The sequence below is a fragment of the Lepus europaeus genome, chromosome 13 (assembly GCF_033115175.1).
Source record: "Lepus europaeus isolate LE1 chromosome 13, mLepTim1.pri, whole genome shotgun sequence".
In the NCBI taxonomy this organism is placed as follows: Eukaryota; Metazoa; Chordata; class Mammalia; order Lagomorpha; family Leporidae; genus Lepus; species Lepus europaeus.
This window is the reverse complement of record NC_084839.1, coordinates 94,276,393-94,282,392: the sequence shown is the minus strand read 5'-3', so window position 1 is coordinate 94,282,392 and position 6,000 is coordinate 94,276,393.

Sequence of the window (6,000 nt, the reverse complement as noted above, 5' to 3'; positions counted from 1 at the left end):
TATCAAAAAGGATTGGCTCATTCAGTTCCAAAGACTGGCAAATCTTAAATCCACAGAGCCAACTGTTCAAGTTCAATGTTCAAGTTCAAAGACCAGTAGGCTACTGTGCAACCAGCAAGAGTTGATGTTCCAGTTTGAAGATACTACACAGGAGAAGTGCCTCTTTCTTGGGAGAAGGGTCAGCCTTGATTCTACAAAAAGGAGGGCGATCTGCTTCACCACTCGCCGATTCGAATGTCAATGTCATCTAAAGCCCCCTTCACAGAAGCACCCAGCATAGTGTTTGAACAAACATCTGAGTACCCCATGAGCCACTCAAGTTGACACATGAAGTTACCCATCACAACTGCATTCCAGAAACTTGACCCAATCTTTCCCTGGGAGTTGCCGTTTGCCTCTGTGTCTCCAGCATCAGGCACTGCCTACCTTCTAATCTTTATCAAACTGAGAGGGAAAAATTATGTTTCAGATGCCTGTCCTTTTTTTTTGTATTTCTTTTTTTTTTTTTTTAAGACAGAGCTACAGAGAGAGGTAGAGACAGAGAGAGAGGTCTTCCATCCGCTGGTTCACTCCCCAATTGGCCGTAATGGCTGGAGCTGTGCCCATCTGAAGCGAGGAGCCAGGAGCTTCTTCCAGGTCTCCCATGCAGGTACAGGGGCCCAAGGACTTGGGCCATCTTCTACTGCTTTCCCAGGCCATAGCAGAGAGCTGGATCAGAAGAGGAGCAGGCAGGACTAGAACTGGCACTCATATGGGATGCTGGTGCTTCAGGCCAGGGCTTTAACCTGCTGTGCCACAGCGCTGCCCCACCCCCCCCCCCGCCTTTTTTTTTTTTTTGCATTTCTAACTAGTGAGGTTGGGTACATTTGAATAAGGTCATTGCTCCGTTTTGTTGATTTGCTTGGTAAATCACCAGCTTTATACTCTTGTCCTAATTTTCTATTGGATTCTTTATCCTTTGGTATCAATCTATAAAAACTCTTTATTAGGGATATTAACACTTTGTCATCTATGTTATATATATTTCTCCACTTTGTGATTGTCTTAACCCTTCTGCTGCCTTGTGACAGTTTGACTAATGATTTGTTCTTTTTTTTTCAGAATATTTACTTTCATTTATTGGAAAGGCAAAGAGCCAAAGAGAGAGTGATAAAGACATCTTCTAGCTCTTGGTTCACTCCTAGGTGGCTTCAAGAGCCAGTGCTAGACCAGGCTGAAGACAAGAACCTGGAACTGCATTCAGGTCTCCCATGTGGGTGGCAGGGGTCCAAGGACTTGGGCCACAGCAGAGAGCTGGATCGGAAGTGGAGCAGCCGGGACTAGAACTGGTGCCCATGTGGGATGCCGGCACTGCAGGTGGCGGCTTTACCCTCTATGCCACAGCGCCAGTCCCAGTGATTCTTCGTATTCACGGCAGTGTGAGAGCACTGTGGCCAGCTGAAGCCATGCTTCAGTGTTTGAGTTTTCCCAGCCTGGCGACAGATGGCACGGACATTGTCGGAGATGCTGAGTTCCTCCCAGCCACAAGATCAGGAGGGTGACAGCTGGGCTAGCTCGTTTTCCGTTGCTTTCCCAGATTACCCCAGACTAGATAACTTACAAACAAAACAAGTTTATTTGACTCAAGGATCTGGAGGCTGGAAAACCCAAGATCAAAGGACTGTAGGCAGGGAGGATCTCTCTCCTGCTGAGTCATAGCATGACACAGCACACAGGAGCCGGAGGGGACAGGAAGGGGCTGAGGCAGGACAAACCCCTTCACACAATAACAATGAACCCTTTCCCCAGATGATGACATTAATCTATGCATGAGGGCAGACACTTTGTGACCTAAAACCACCCCTACTTAGGCCCCACCTCCCAACACTGCTGCACTGGGCATTAAGTTTCCAACACAGGAGCTTCAAGGGACACATGCAAACCCTAGCAACGTTTATTTATTTTTATTTAGTTGACAGCGTGTGTTGTCACTAAGCTATGATGTTCGGCAGGTTAGTTGTACTAAGTGCATTTTCTACTGATGCTGTTCTCAGCTTACGGGTTTATGACAAGTCCAGGAGCGTCTGTATAGGTTTTATGCCGTTTCATTTTTGTGTGGTCCAATTCAATGCTTTCGTCCATAGTTTTGGTCTTCCATGTCCTCCTTTTTTTTGAGACGATGAAAACATTCCACTGGATGAGTTTTAGTCTCCGACAACTGGGAAGACATCAGCTTCCAGGTTCAGAAATGCTGCGTGGTTTACTGTGCACTCCACAGCCTCCTTGCAGGGGGACCCGTTTCCAGCTCCACTCCTAAATTCTCTTCGTAGTGCTAAAGGGATCGGAGTGGGCCCTTCCTTCTCCGTGTGGTGGTGGAAGCTCTTGGCCAGGCCAGTGCGGGAGCTTGGGTTACCAGCTAGGCGCCAGGAGTATCGTTGACGTGATCACAGAAAATAAACATTAGTTATCATGGCGACAGCTGTGTGGCTGTGCTTCCCTTCCTCGATCGGGTCCATGTGCCTGCAACTGCGCACATGTGCTAAGCCAGAGCCAGTGCCTGGGACCACAGCCTGAAAAGCTTGCCCTCCTGGGATGCAGAGCCGCTGGTCGATTTTTTGTTTCTTTGTTTTTAAACAGTTTTATCTACAGGAGAAAAGAATTTCTAAACTGTCCTAGATCCAAACTTTTAATTCAACTGCGCAAAGCTAAGACGTGGCTACCGATAAAGCAGGGCGATTAAAAGTCGCCGGGCGGTGGGGGAGAGGTCAGGAATGGATCCTGAAAGGGGATCTCACGTGGCAGTCTCTCAAGGGGGTGGGGGCAATGGGCCTTCCGGGGCAGTAAAAAGCCACCGTGAGAAATGAATACCTCGGGTTGCGTGCAGTAACAGCACCTTTCCAAGGCGACACTCTGTGAAGTGAATGAGAGAACAGTGAAACGGCCCACATGCATTATTGCTGGATACAGTAGAGCTTCCGTGACACAAGGGGTCTTTTTAAAATTCATGGAAGATGCACATCATGAAAAAATAAAAACGATGCAGGGATTTTAAATATTTTTGGCACCAAAACAAACATATTTTAACCCATTAGAGTTTTCCTCTAATTGGTATAACTTGTCAGTGTGATGGATCAAACGAACATCTAGCTCCCGGGTCTGTTCCTGTTTCCATTTCTGCTGTGTAGCTACTCTTTGATATACATTTAGCTTATTTACCTTCTTTTTTTTTAACTTTTATTTAGTAGATGTAAATTTCCAAAGTACAGTTTGTGGATTACAATGGCTTTTCCCCCCTATAGCTTCCCTCCCACCTGCAACCCTCCCATCTCCCGCTCCCTCTCCCATTCCATTCACATCAAGATTTTCAATTATCTTTATATACAGAAGATCAATTTAGAATATATTAAGTAAAGATTTCATCAGTTTGCCGCCACACAGAACACAAAGTGCCAAATACTCTTTGAGTACTAGTCATATCATTAATTCACGTTGAACTACACAGTAAGGACAGAGATCCTACATGGGGAGTAAGTGTACAGTGACTCCTGTTGTTGACTTAACAAATTGCCACTCTTGTTTAAGCGTCAGCAATCTTCCCAGGCTCTAGTCATGAGTTGCCAAGGCCATGGAAGCCCCCTGAGCTCGCCGTCTTTGATCTTATTTCGACAAGGCCATAGTCAAAGTGGAAGTTCTCTCCTCCCTTCAGAGAAAGGTACCTCCTTCTTTGATGGCCCCATTCTTTCCACTGGGATCTCACTCACAGAGATCTTTCATTTAGGTCCTCTTTTTTTTTTCCCAGAGTGTCTTGGCTTTCCATGCCTAAAATACTCTCATGGGCTCTTCAGCCAGATCTGAATGCCTTAAGGGCTGATTCTGAGGCCAGAGTGCTGTTTAGGACAACTGCCATTCTATGAGTCTGCTTGTGTATCCCGCTTCCCATGTTGGATCATTCTCTCCTTTTTAATTCTTTCAGTTAGTATTATCAGACACTAGTCTTGTTTATGTGATCCCTTTGACTCTTAGACCTATCATTATGGTCTATTGTGACCTGAAATTGATCACTTGGACTAGCGAGGTGGCATTGGTACATACCACCTTGATGGGATTGTATTGGAATCCCCTGGCACATTTCTAACTCCACCACTTGGGGCAAGTCAGCTTGAGCATGTCTCCTCCCTCTCTATAATTCCCACTCTTATATTTAACAGAGATCACTTTTCAGTTAACTTTAAACACCTAAGAATAATTGTGTGTTAATTACATAGCTCAACCAATGGTATTAAGTAGAACAAACAAAAATACTAAAAGGGATACAGTATTAAATTGTACATCAACAGTCAGGACAAGGGCTGACCAAGTCATTGTTTCTCATAGTGTCCATTTCACTTCACCAGGTTTCCTTTTTGGTGCTCGGTTAGTTGTCACCAATCAGGGAGAACATATGATATTTGTCCCTCTGGGACTGGCTTATTTCACTCAGCATGATGTTCTCCAGATTCCTCCATTTTGTTGCAAATGACCGGATTTCATTGTTTTTTACTGCTGTATAGTATTCTATAGAGTACATTAGCTGATTTACCTTCTCTGAAGTTCCACCCACTAGGGACTCAGGCTAAGTAAAGAATTCACCTACTCAAAGCACTGCTCTCTGGTCTTGGAAGACACTAAGCTCACTTCTGACAAAAAGATAAATCAAGTCCATCCATATAATGGGAATACATTTGTAACTGATGTTCCCAGACATTTGCATGTAATAGTGCTGTATTGTAAATCTGTCATCCACTACCTACAATCTTTTTAAAAATTTTTTATTTATTATTTTCATTTTTTTGAAAGAGAAACAGTGAGATAAGATAGAGGTTCTCTACACAGACTTTCAAATAAAATAAAAATAAATCGATGATTGAAAAAAAAAAAAAAGCAGCAAGTGGTGGCTCAAGTACTTGGGTCCCTGCCACCCACCTGGGAAACCTGGATTGAGTTCCAGGCTCCTGGCTTTGGCCTGGCCCAGCCCAAGATGTTGCAGGTATTTTGGGTAGAAACAGTTTTACAAGCCTAAAGAAGAAAATTGAATGTGCTTCAAGTAATTTCAACAGAGGGAATTTCATCTGGGCACTGGGTACCCGGGCACTTGGAGAGGCCACCTGGGGAGGAAACCACTGCTGGTGGCCTGGGCACTGGGATCATCCAACAGAAGCTTGAACCATGGTAAGAGCCACCCCTGGGCCAAAGACCCTGAAAGAGGGAGAGAGACACCTGTTTCTGGCTTCCTCCCTGCCAGCCTTCCCCAGCGTGCAGTCTGAAGTCCAGAGCAGGAGAGGGAAGTGTTGAGAAGGAAACCCGAGAGAAAAGAAGCCCAGAGCTGGGGGCCGGCCTTGTGCTCTGGATGAATGCAGACCAGAGGATGTAGAGGGAGGAGCTGTTGTTGGGCCTAGCATTTAAAACACCAGAATCCCATATCTGCATTTGCATCTTGGCTTCTGCTCCTGATTCCAGCTTCCTGGTTATGTGGCCCCGTGGGAGATAGCAGTGCAAGGTCAAGTATATAGCTCTCTGCCAAGTATCTGAATCGAGTTCCTGGCTCCTGGCTTTGGCCTGACCCAGTCTCAGCCATTTTGGCAACTGGGGAGTGAACCAGAGGATGGACGATCTCTCACTCTCTGCTCCCTCTCTCCCTCTGCGTCTTAAATAAGTAAATAAATACAATTTTAAAGGTTACCCTGAAGAAGAGGACTGGGGAGTGGAGGCTGTGCCAAGAGCTCCCTGGGAATGGGGTCCACGTTTCTCCCCAGCTCCCCCATCAGGCCTTGGGGCAATGGGTGCCACTACACAGGTCCAGCACACGGGACTGAATGAGAAGACTGTCACAGCTGCCTCCCTGTGTGCTCACTCAGGCATAGTTGTTAAGACGACGCCTCCGGCACTATACCTTACACAGATTGCTGGGTGTTCCCCAAACGGCGCTGGCGACTTCAGGAACAAAGAAAGCAGTAGTTCCTGCGTGCCTGCATTCTAGACTGA